General features: G+C 39.8%; 1 pseudogene; it reads left to right on the top strand.

Annotated features, from left to right (window-relative positions):
• Positions 1 to 801: 801 nt before the first annotated feature.
• LOC140854355 (choline transporter protein 1-like) lies at positions 802 to 10,258 on the top strand (annotated as a pseudogene).
• Positions 10,259 to 13,145: the final 2,887 nt, after the last annotated feature.

Here is a 13,145-nt window from a genome sequence, read left to right as displayed (position 1 = left end):
ATGCAAGATAAGAGGTGGATTATAATGGATGATCAAATGCCTAGGGAGCATTGAACTTGGAATAAACCTAAATCTTGGCTTTCTGCTTATGAAAATTCATCAAACATTGGACAAGATGTTCTATGACCTCTAATATTTTATTTTATCAACTTAAAATAATTCTCTGAGTCTCCATATCATACGCATTGCATGAATAATGTCATCATGGACACCTCAATATCACCCAAGGATTCAATGATGTCAGTATCATTCAAAATGGGTACCCTCAAAAACTGTTATTTGCCATTATAATTGAGAAGTTAGCCATTATTTACCTACCCAAGTGCCAGTTTTTTCCCCAGTTGTGAAGTGGCTATTATAAGATGACAGAGAGAAGTTGCAAGACAGTAGTTAGAAGAAAGAACAGTGGAAAAGTCCAAGAACAACTGCCGTCCTTTGACGTACATTGCACGCTGCGAGTTTTCTCACCTCAATCATTATCCCGAGTCAAAAGGAGGACCAAACTCACTGAGTGCTGTCCCGAGTGAAGCAAGCCGACAAGGATTCTTGTAAGCGATCTAACGGAAGATTTAGAATGACTTGGTGCACATTTGCTTTCTAAAGCCGCTGCCCCAAGTTTGCCCAAGAATCGAACCAATGCTTTTTCTTATCCTATACCCTCCGCACAATTTCACTAACCAACCTCTCCATAACAGGACAAAAAATAATAGAAAAGGGAAAGTTAGAAGCGCGTTATTAAAAAGGCACATTTAGAAGCAAAGGCCTTTGCCTTTCCAAAATAAAATTAATCTTTAGGAACACCAGACGAAGTTGCTTTCCCCTCTCACCACCGATCTCCGCTTCTCACTCTCACTCTCGCTTTCAGCTCTCTTTCTCTTTCTATCTCTCTCGTGCTCTAGAGGAAGAGAAAGCGGGGAAATGGGGGGGCCGCTGGGGGCGATCATAGGGAGGTATCCGACGGCGGAGAGCGGCGGCGGAGGCGGAGGAAGCGACGGAGAGAGGGGACGCGGGATCGTAAGGAAGAACAGGAAGTGCAGGGATTTGGTGTTCCTCGTCATCTTCATCGCCTTCTGGGTGGCCATGATCGTCAACTCCAGCTTCGGATTCAACCAAGGAAACCCACTTCGGTACTAATGTCTTGCTTATCCCTCTCCCCTTTCATCTTTTAAGCCCAAACCCCACAAAAAGGAATAATTTTGAACCTCCATTTTGGTTCATCAAATATGGTCAAATTGCTGCTTTTGGATGCTCGGATGTTTCCCTTTTTGGGGAATGGAAACTTCTATACGACCAAGGTACTGCATTCTTTGGAAGAATTTTTCTTACTCGAGGAGAATATGGCCTAAGATGGGAAGAAAAGTGTTCTGTATCTCGCGTTTAACTTTTGTAACGAGCTAATGAGAGGGTGTTTGACTGAGGTTGTTGTTAGCTGGTTTGTCTGCACAATTATGTTAGAAAGATGGAAACATGTGAGTGTTTAGTACCGATCTTACTTGATTTATTAGGAATTCAAGTGGATTTTTACCTTTTCTGGTTCTGAGGTAATGTCATTTGTTTGGTTATATAACGAGTAAATCTGAGTGCCAAAACGATGTGAGCTTCTGGAATCATGACCTGGTGAGTCCAACCCTTTAATCTATTTCCACTGTTTGGAGTTCGAATTATGGCATGAGGCTACATACATATGGAACAATGCACAGTTTTCTATGAAGAGTATGTTTGGTTGGTGCCATAGCCTTCTTGGTTTATATTTGTCCTTGATTTGTGACTCCATTTTCATGCTAAAGGCTTGGATCATGGTTATAAAGGTTGAAAATTGCTGCTTCGTTTCCTCTGCTCAAGTTTTTGGCTTATTTTGACCATTGAGCACGGCAGAATCTTTTTTTTTTTTTCTTTCCACAAATTTCACTGCAGCACTCAAGAAAATCTGGTATTAATCAACAAGATTTATTTTTCATTGCTTATGCCCTGAAGATTCCCTTTAGTTCCTTTGTACCTTTCAAATGATCAAATTATGGGAAGAGAATTTTCCTTTCCTTCTCATTTATGAGACTACATCTTTTTCACTAATCAAGAAAGGTAAGTGTTGTGGTTCTAATAATATGGAGGGCACCAATAGTTCCATATTGGTTGTGAGTTAAGGGGAACTTGTGCTTATAAGGAGAGGATCATCTTTCCCACATGAGGCTTCTTTTGAAGGAGAAAACCGTGAGGTCCATGGATCAGAGTGGACAATATCTCACGTGTCGGATCGAGCCTTTGTCTACAACAATGACGCACCAAGTAGAGGTTTCTGGGGTTGAGGTATACCTTGGCTGATTGTGGGACTCCTTAGACTGTACACATTGGAGTCCTCTTTGACTGGGGAGTTCTATTGTGGTTCTTATAATGTGAAGGACACCAATAGTCCCACATTGATTATGAGTCAAGGGAGTCTTGTGCTTATAAGGAGGGGATCATCCTTGCCTATCGCAGTCAATGGGGACTTGCACTTATAAGGAGGGGATCATCCTTTCTACGTTAGACGTCTTTTGAAGGACAAAACCGTGAGGCCTATGGGCCAGAGCAGATAATCCTCGTGTCAGGCTGAGCCTTTGTCCACAACAGTAAGAATAAAATAAATTTCTGGTTTTATATGTATACATGATTTTTCTTAGTCTTGTACTTTGTTTGTAGATGGTAATCTTTCTGACAGTCGCTTTTTGTTGATGATTGGTTGATTGATCAAAGGCAAACATTTCATGCAGGCTCACATATGGACTGGACTACAAAGGAAATATTTGTGGCAACAAACATGCTAACCCAGATTTACGTGCACTGGAGGTTAGGTACTGGCCTGAATCCCAACCAGGTCTACCAAAGTGGTTTGAAGAGTAGCCAGTTCACTCTGGCTGATGCCAAGAGTATTTGCTTGATGGAATGTCCCATTCCTTCGGAAGATGGCCTCAACTTCATTTGTGATTATCCAGAGGGTGGCATTCACCTCTCAGTGGATGACTGGATTGACAGGAACTATGATTATTTTGAGTTTCTCACGCCAGATATGAGGAATAGTTCTCTCCAACTCCAAGGTCCATGTTACCCTATAGTATTTCCAAGTGTAAATGGTAAGTGACCAAGTATGGTAGACATATAACCTGAAGCAGAACTAAAAAAATGATTCTTTGTTCTGAAAACTAAGATTTAGAAGGGACCTGACTAAAGAAATGCATTGATCAACTTGTTTCCTCTCAGAATTGCTGCCCATCGAATTTGCCGGTTCTTTTGGTTCCATGAACATGTGCTTTGTGGCAAAGAATCCTAGAAAAAAGATCTACCTTTTTGCAGTGGTATATGTCAAGTCAGGAACAGCACAGTTCATTCAAGACTATATGCAATATTATGCTTTCTAGAAAAATGATTTTGAAATATCTGCATGGTTTTCTTCCATTTTCTGGTGTTCAATGTCAAAAAAATTCTTTTTTTTTTGGAAAAGGAAATATCAGTTATCCTTGTTTGTCTTACATAATGTAAAATGAGTGAAAGGAAGGTCATCAAGTTTTCTTTCCATTTGTATGCACCAACTGAACATGCAGTAAATGCTACCTCTCATGCATCCATTTCAAATTCTGATCATCATCTCAGTTTTCTGTGGAATACTTGATTAATGTTCTGTTCATTGTATCTTTTCAGTTTACTGGAGCTGCCAATTCATAGCACGTGCATCCAACATTTCTTTGAAGCATTGGCTGCAGATGGGTGGTGCAGCCATTGAGGAGAACATGCTAATAGATAAGACGATTCACAGAGTGATCAATTCTCCATCTGCTGTCTTAAAGGTTTGCTACTTGTCTAGGAAATTATAACCAAAATATAAATTGTGTTCAAGTAGTACCTTTTTTTTGTGTTTTTGCTCTCTCATCTGTCAATTTCAATAAATAACTTGGTTTAATGTCCTTGCTAAGTCAGTTTCAGTTGAAGTCAAGCAAGTCATTTGAGATAAACAGAAATAACTTTGTAGCCATTTTTTTTCTCTAAAAAGATTACTCATGGAGTGCTTTCAAAAGCTCATTCTAGAATCTAAGTCAAAGCTGATTCTTGCAAAGCACATGATAGACATTTCATGGTGTCTCACAAGCCTTCGTAAAGTGAACCTGAAATGACTTTTCTGGACATATATATTGAATGCTTATGTTCATTCACTTTGAAGTTTGAAACTTGTCATAAAAAAAAAAAAGACACTTCACTCATGCACTTTTGCATGATCTGCAGAGATACGTGGCAGATATTGGGAAGGCATGGCCTGTGTTGATTGTTTGTGGAGGAATCTTGCCATTATTTTTATCTGTGATCTGGCTATTAATGATTCGCCACTTTGTTGCTGGAATGACATGGATAACAGTGATTCTCTTCAATGCCCTTATAATATCTGTTACAATGTTTTACTACGCAAAAGGTCAGATATACTTGTCCCAAATTCTTTTTTCTTTTAATCCGTTTTTTCCCCTTTTTTAACAGAGCAAATGGGTACTTTACATCTGATATGTACCTAATATCTTTGGTGCAAATGCCAGTAATATTCTAATAAGTGACAATCAGGTCCTATAATTTACCTTGACAAATGATGAATATATCTGTTCATCCATTTGATGATGTTTGACAGTTTTCACAGTCTATGAGAAGGCATACAATATGTATTGTGTAATTCATGTAGCATACATGCAAGGCACGCATAATCATCAAACAATATATTCATTATTAACTACAGAATACCATGTCGGTAGAATAACTTGAAGAACAAAAATAAAGCTGTTTGAAAACTTGAGTCACTAAATAAAGTGTTTTGTAAAGTTTCTCTAGGCCCTAGGCATGTACATTGGGGGGTTTGACTTACACTAGGTTTCTCGCAAGCTGAGGAAATTGGCAGGGAAGAGCCTGGGAAATGTCATATGATCATCTAACCTAATCATATAATTTTGTCCGACTCGATGTTGTAAATCACACACCAAGTTGAAGAACGTCTCTCCCACAATTATTGCCTCCAGGGAATGCTTTTTATACAATCAATGAATCAAGCTTTTTTTCATTCCCTGATGCGGTGCAAAGTAAAGGTGTTTGTTAAATAAGTCGGTTGCCATCCCTCCTCTTTAACATAGACTTCGAGGATAAGTATGCTGATTACGCTCCAAGCACAAATGTTGAGATAAGAAGTCTTCATCATAAACTTTGAGAGACACAATGTAAAGTAGAATGAAAAATGTAAATTTTGCCTTTCCAAGTATCAACCATCATGAAACATCAATGAGTATAATAGTATCTAAAGTTGAATCTAGATTTATCATGTTTTCAAAGAGTTTGACAATATGACTTATTAATTGGCCTAACTATTCTGTTTGCTTAGCCCATTGGTGGTTCAGTTTGGTCTTGACCAGCGTTACTTTTATCGTGCATTTTCTGCTTGGTAGACCAGTAATTGTTATCAAGCTAAGGTACCTTATGAGCAAATGATCAATGAAGCAGCAATGCACTAGGCCATAGTGAAAATTTAACTGTTTTTTACTTATCACCCATGGTAAGGTCTTTTGGCATAATTTCATTTTGAATGATAGTTTCCTGATTGAGTATTTATTTTAAGAGATGCATTTTATATGACTTGGTAGTTGCTTCTTATCAACCATTTCATGTTTTTAGCTGGATGGATTGGACATGATGCCATATCGGTTGTCATTGGTGAGAGTGATCCATATGTCAACATAAGTGGGAGGGTAAGTTTTTATCGTTAAGCACAATTCCTAAGCAAAATCTTGCTTTCATTTGGCTTACCACCTGAATTTACTTCAGGAAATTAATCACATTCGTGCAGTAGCTGTTCTTATGACGATTGTAATGATTGTCGCATTCCTCTCTTCAATAGCCATCATCCGTCGTATTCTCATAGCAACATCTGTTCTGAAGGTAAGTGTGCATATAAACCAGGTGGTAAATAAGATATCACTCAACACAGGAGCACATATAGAGCCTTATTATGTTTTCTAAAATTGGCACAAATATATGTTGCTGAAAACATGGATGCACTCTGTGGGAATTCAGCTTTTTTTTTTTTTTTTTCCCAACTTTGTAAATCAAGAAATTGTGAAACATGGACACCTAGTTGGCTTGATAATTTTTGTAAAAGAACTGCATTATTTGTCAGGATGTTCTCCATATGTTTGTTGAAGAAGTTTAGTCCGGTTACATGACTTAATGGCGAACATAATCTGTATGCAGGTTGCTGCAAAGGTCATAGGCGAAGTTCAGGCTCTTATAATTTTCCCAATTTTGCCATATTTTATCCTTGCAATCTTCTATATGTTCTGGCTTTCTGCTGCACTCCATCTTTTCAGCTCTGGTCAGATACTCAAAAATGATTGTAATGCCAATTGCTGTTCATATGACCTGAAGTCCACCAGAGTGAATTGTGATAGTTGTTGTGGCTACAGCATCCATTACACCCCTCATATTGGTATCTCCATCCTTTTTCACCTATTTGGATGTTACTGGGCAACGCAGTTCATCATTGCATGCTCTTCAACTGTTATCGCTGGATCGGTTGCCTCTTACTACTGGGCTCGTAATGAAATTTCGGTAAGCAAATTATGTACCTGAAAGCTGTATGAATCTGACATCCCGCATAGATATATATATTATATATAGACCCATTGGTGTATCATGCGAAGTAGGAAAATTCTAGGCTTAAACTTGATGGGGTGTGTTTTGCCAAAACTGCCGCAGAACTTTGTTACGCTCACTGGAGGTTTCTCCAAACTGAAAGTGTTAAACAAGTCATTTTGATTTCTTCCATCAGTATTTGAGCATGTAGTTAACATGGCTTTGGTTTTTGAAACTTGATTATGTGAGTGCTTTCCTGATATATGATATTGAAATCAGTTCACGTATGAGCTTCTTAATGGTTGGTTAATTATTTTGACTTTGTTATATGGACACAGAATTTCAGGATGTATTTGATTTTCTTGAAATTGTAGGTGTTCTTAATTTGCAGCATGTAACTCAGTTCTAGGTGGGGAAGTCTTACATTCGTTAATAATATTTAATTATAAGGGTTGCTACACAATTTATATCCCTAAATCTACACCATATGTTGATGCTTGATTCTATCATTGTTCATCAAAACAAGTGGATGTGATGATGACATCTACCCTAATATCAAAACCATGCCTGTCTGGGTGGCCAAAATTCTTTCTAGAAGGTTTTTCCGCTTCCTATTTGTGCAGGACTTCTGATGTATCTTCAAAATATTATGATTCATTTTATTTCTTAGCATTGGAAATATGGTAAGGAAGAGAACATGAAAAAGAAATGTCTGGTGCATTCTGTAAATCTTAGAATCTTAACTTTCCTTTAGACTTTTAAGAGGAAATTCTCTTGTTTTCCTTTTTGACTGAATGGCTGGTATCATGTTGAATGCAGCAGGAGATTCCATTTCTCCCTGTATTTTCTTCTCTGAAGCGGCTTTTGCGTTACAGTCTTGGATCTGTGGCTCTTGGTTCACTGATTGTGTCCATTGTTGAGTGGGTTCGGTTTATACTAGAGTCACTTCGCCGCAGGTTAAAACTTGCTGACACTTCTCCTGAAAGCCTAATGGGAAAAATGACGTCCTCTTCTTCTCAGTGCTGCCTAGGGTGCATTGATTGGACCATCAAGTCTGCTAATCGGAATGCATACATCATGGTAAGTGTCTGATTAAACTTGTAATTTACAGCTGATGCATAGATACAAATTCACTCATATTCTTTCCAGAAGATCCGTCATCTTCTTTTCAAAAGAAAACCTGTTTGTAATAATAGAATAACTAGAAAACAGTATAATCCTGAATAGTAAACCTTCTGATGTTTGAAGCTTCTCAGTTAATTATGTTTATTGATACCTGTAACATGTTACCAATTTTTTTTGATGTGGAATATTGAGTATAATGAAGACAATCTATACCAGGTTTGCTGTTTTACTGAGTTCCCAAAATTATGTTTGTTTTGGCTTCCTTTGCATTACTGGGACTGTGTTGAAGAAAAATTTCACACTGCTCGATTTTGCTAAGAGTTCTATTTAAGCGAATTTTCAGTTGAAACATTCATTCAATTCATCAAGCTGTGGCCATAAGCTTTACTTGTGCCTCTAGAGTTGCAGAATTTTTGGTGGATAAGGTTGAAAAAGCTGGAACAAGGCAAGAAGATATTTTTGCAACATTCATCCATGTCATTTCAGATCACGTGCCATCCAGCATGCCCTTTTTCTTTTCAAAAATTGTTAACCTTACCCATCGAAAAAGAAAGGAAGAAGATCAAGGAAGATTAGATTGGTGGATTGTCAGAAGTTAATTTGCATATATACTGAAATTTATGTGATGACGATAATATTATACTCACATCAAGAAGAATAAATACGAGTTTATGCATTAGTGACTCCTTGCATGCACTGTGACTGACAATTTTGCTTGTTTCACACAGATTGCTATCACCGGCAAAGGGTTCTGCAAAGCATCTGCAATTGCTACAGGTCTAATTATGAATAATATATTGCGCATTGGAAAAGTAAATGTCATTGGAGATGTTATTCTTTTTCTTGGGAAGTTATGTGTCAGCCTCTTCTGTGCGCTATTTGCATTCCTCATGTTGGACACTCACAAATACAAATCTGCCCACAACAAGGTTTCATCTCCTTTGTTCCCTGTTCTGGTAATCTCTCAAATTCAGTTTATAGCAATTCGTCTTTCCTTCTCCATCTTTTGGTCTGAATCTAAAAAGTATTGCTGTTTCTTTTGAAATTTATATTTGTAGACAGTAAAAGTTGACTTTAGAATCTTCTGAGTGCAATAAGTTGATGCTCTAAAAGCTAGATTAAAATATTCACTTGTGTAAAAACTAATAGAGGTTTGCTGGGGATCTCTCTGTCTATGTGAACGTAGGATTATCATTTAAGGAATGGATTACTGGAGAGGGAATTGGGTGAAAATTTTGGGAAGCAAGTTCGACAATTGAAGTGCTAACATATGTGACAGATTGATTTCCATCTTTGACTAGATTGTCCTCTTGGAAAGCATGTTAATCTACTAGTACCTCATAATACATAAACGGACAAAAAGTAGGAATGCAAGATAAAAATAGTAGAGGGAGAAGGTAATCAAGCAAGCTTGTGGATCCAAGAAGCTATTTTTCAGGCATTGTTTGCTTGTCACTAAAAAAAAGTTTGGCAAGGATGAAAGTTTGTTTGTAGCCAAAAATAGATGAGGCAGATAGAAATTTTCAGAGATGGATAAAATTAAGGAAACTAGTTAGTTGTAATTAACACACTTTTCACATGGTGGATTCTGGATCAAATCCTTCAAAACATAGTATCGTAGAGAAGTTGAAATGAAAGAAATTAAAGTGGACAAGACTTCTAATGACAGCATTTTCGGTTCTTTTAGAATCTGACATGGAGATGCTGAACAATTTCCACTAGGAAGAACAAGTTTCCCTGGTAATTATCAGTGGCTTGGACAGTGTTAGGTTTGTCGTAGCTGAATCAAATTCATGCATCAAAGACAGGCTAATTAACAACACTTACACCCATTATCATGAGTTCTGTTATTCAGGAGCGGACTTCTGAATGATTCTTGTACCTTCTGCAACTACTTTTGTGGCCGAACATCGCATGGATTATATTCTGCTGATATTTATTACAATTCGCAATAAATATGCTCTCTCTTTTGATGTGCTTATCATACAGAAGACCTAAACAAAATGTCCATGCTGCTCTTGTAGGCGTGCTGGGGCCTTGGTTATGTAGTTGCAACCCTCTTCTTTGCAGTTGTGGAGATGTCGATCGACACCATCATCCTCTCCTTTTGCCAGGATGCAGAAGAGAATCAAGGGACCGCGCAATATGCACCTCCACTTCTCATGGAGACACTGGATGGCCCAAGCGAAATGCAGAGACTAACCCAGGGATCTTGAGCGCGTATGTTTTTCTGGTTTTGTTGCTCAAATCCGCCGTTTTAATAGTGAAAGCCTCATCCCCCTACCTGGTGTCTTCCACTAATTTTTCTGTTTTGCTAGTTGTTGTAGAAGTTCACCTTCCTATACTAAATTCCATGCTTGTTTATTAATTTCATGTGTTAAATTCAGTGATGCAGAAGCAAAGACGATTCCTCAACAATTTATTTACCTGTTGTGATTGTAATCGTTTTTTGCTCCTATATACGCTTTCTAGTTTACACAGATTATTATCTTAGGCTTGGCATAAAGTTCAGGGGTGTTATATGGTAGTGATGCACGTATGTATGGATGGACGGATGGATGGATATGTATACTACTTATGTATGCATGTATCTAGGTGCATATGTGCATACATAATTTGTATGTGTATTTGTTCTCGAAACTAATATATGCATGAATGCAGGTGTCATGTATGTTAAAACTAGTATTATTATTTGAATGGCATCAAACCCATAAAAGAAAGGGAGATAACAAAAAGGCAGAGCCCATTGAAGGAGAACTAATGGTTCCAACCAAATAAATAAATGAATGAATGAATCAACCGAGTGAATGTTTACATGAGAAGAAATCTTCCGAAAGAAAATGCCGTTAAAATTAGGGAGCTCCAGAGAGGAAAGAAATCATCACTCGGCGAGCTTTAGAACCTGTTTCCAGCCCTTCTTGCATGCTTTCCTGCCACCTTCTTTGCCTTCTTCAAGAAACGCTCAAACTCCTTGGACTTGAGATAAAGCTTCACCTTCTCTCCAAGTCACCAATATCGGTGAACAGAACAGATGGAGAAGAGGAGAAGATAGGGTCAGGGTGAGGTGCTCTCCTTCCCCTCTCTTCTCCTCTCCTTTTGTCCCCCTTCTCGGCCCAATCGTTGTGAGAGATCTCGAGTAGTTTATTACTACTATATTTTATATGACGATGACGTCCCCACCTGTCGAATTGTATAATTTATGGTGTTGTTTTTTGTGGTGTTTTTGGACACCGTAACGCATGGCGGTGGACTTGGATTAAATGGAAAAGTGTATCGATTTTTTTTTTTTTTTTTTTTTGATAAGAACGGTAAATTTAAATAATTTTTATATAAATATAATCAAATAAATCAAAAAATAAAATATCTTGAAATTAGCCTTCAACTCAAAAGATGTTAGGATTTGATGTCTCAAAATTCGATCCACATTGAGCCCTCAGCGAGGTTCGCGACGAAAAATGGAGTTCAACGAGATCAAGATCATCCCAAAACGGAGCTCGAATGGAGAAGATACGTGCTTTTGAATTCGACACGCAACTCGAGATAAAAGACCGTTGACAGCTTGCAGCAGGACACCGTCCAGCGCACGGCAGTGTGCGGGCCAGGTGCGCAAGGCCCAGCCCAGGTGCGGGCGTGCGGGGTGCAGCCTGGGCCCAGGCGCCCGATGCGGGTGTGGCCCAGGCCCGTGCACAGGGGCCGGCCCAGGCCAGGCGTCGCGCCTGGGGCTTGTACCCCAATCCACCATGGACCACCCGGTCCACGGCCCAGCATGTGGACCGCATAGGCATTTTCCATACATTTCGTGCGATCCATGGTACTGTTTCGCGGACCGACATGCGATCGGACGGACCAGGGAGCTCCCGATCACGATCCAACGATCTAAGCTTGATTTGGGTTTTGTTTGGGCCTGTTTAAGAGATCTAAACCTAATCTAATTGGGTTTAAGGCCTTTAAAAGGGCCCTGATCAAGTGAAACCTGTGTAGCTTTTTTGTTCGTGAACAGAGACCCATGGTGGCTTGGTTTTTCTCACGGAAACCCGTGAGGCCTGTGGACGTGCGGACCCGAGAGAAGAGAGAGAGCCGTACACTGGGAGACAATGAGCAGGAGGCTCCTGAACAGTGAACAGCGGTCACTTCAGGGGTTCAGGGGGATCTTCTAAGAGAGTTTTTGTGAGAGAGAACTTCCTGTAAGAGAGAAATTGGGTGTATGAGGATTGAGGGTGAGATCTCTTATAATTTTTTTTTTATAGTGAAGTTTGCATGCCCCGTGGAGGTGAGCCCTTTTGTGGTTGATCCACGTATTTTGATTGTTTTCTGTTTTATTTCTTCTTTCTTCCTGCTGCATCGTGCAGTACCGAAAAGATCTTGGGAGGTGATGTCCTGGCCAGACATCCACTTAAAAAGTGGTATCAGAGCGAGGCGGTACAAGGATGCAGAGTACAGCAATGGTGAGCAAGACTGAAGATGGAGAAGACAGGAATAATCAAGATGGAGATCAACAAGTTTGATAGAAAGAGCAATTTCTCCTTGTGGCAGGCAAGGGTGAAAGACGTGCTCATCCAACAGGGGTTGATCGATGCTCTCTTGTGTGAGGAGAAGCCAACCACCATAGAAGTACGGGATTGAAAACGGCTATAGATGCAGGCGGTGAGTACCATTCGCATGTCCTAGCGGATGAGATAGTGATACATATACTGAGCGAGACTTTTCCGACGGTGCTGTGGTCGAAAATTAAGGAGTTGTACATGGCGAAGTCTCTCACCAACACTCTTTTTCTCTAGAGGCAGTTTTACCAGCTGCAGACGGCTGAGGGACAGCGTGCAAGAGCATCTAAGCCACTTCCAAAAGATCCTTGCCAACCTCCTCAGCGTTGGCGAGAATGTTGAGAAGAAGATCAGGGTGCTAGTTTTGCTAGCGTCGCTTCCATTTTCGTACGAATCCTTGATGACTACTCTTCTACTGGGGAAGAGTACTATTAAGATGGACGAGGTCACCGCGGTGATACTCCAAAACGATGTTCTCAGGAGGGAGAATCCGGCTTCGAGCTCAGGTGGCGGTAGCTCAGCCTTGGTGACTTCTGGAGGAACAGGAGGTGGTAGACAGAATGACAGGAGATCGCGACGAGGGTGGTCCAAGTCCAGGAGGGACTTGAGCAAAGCCAGGTGTTACCGGTGTGAGGAGTTGGGGCATCTAATTAGAGATTGCCCTTAACTGAAAAATCGAACGGTGGGTGCTGTAGCGATGGCCGACAGCTATTCAGATGGAGATGTCCTGGAGATATCTGATGAGGTATCTACTTCTTCCCAGCAGTGGATATTAGATTTTGCATGCCCCTATCATATATGTTGCAGAGAGGAGCAGTTTGACTCCTTGGAGAACAGTGAGGACACTGTATA

The sequence above is a fragment of the Elaeis guineensis genome, chromosome 16, assembly GCF_000442705.2.
Source record: "Elaeis guineensis isolate ETL-2024a chromosome 16, EG11, whole genome shotgun sequence".
Classification (NCBI taxonomy): domain Eukaryota; kingdom Viridiplantae; phylum Streptophyta; class Magnoliopsida; order Arecales; family Arecaceae; genus Elaeis; species Elaeis guineensis.
Note: the sequence above shows the minus strand (reverse complement) of the source record. Positions and strands in the feature narration are given on the sequence as shown.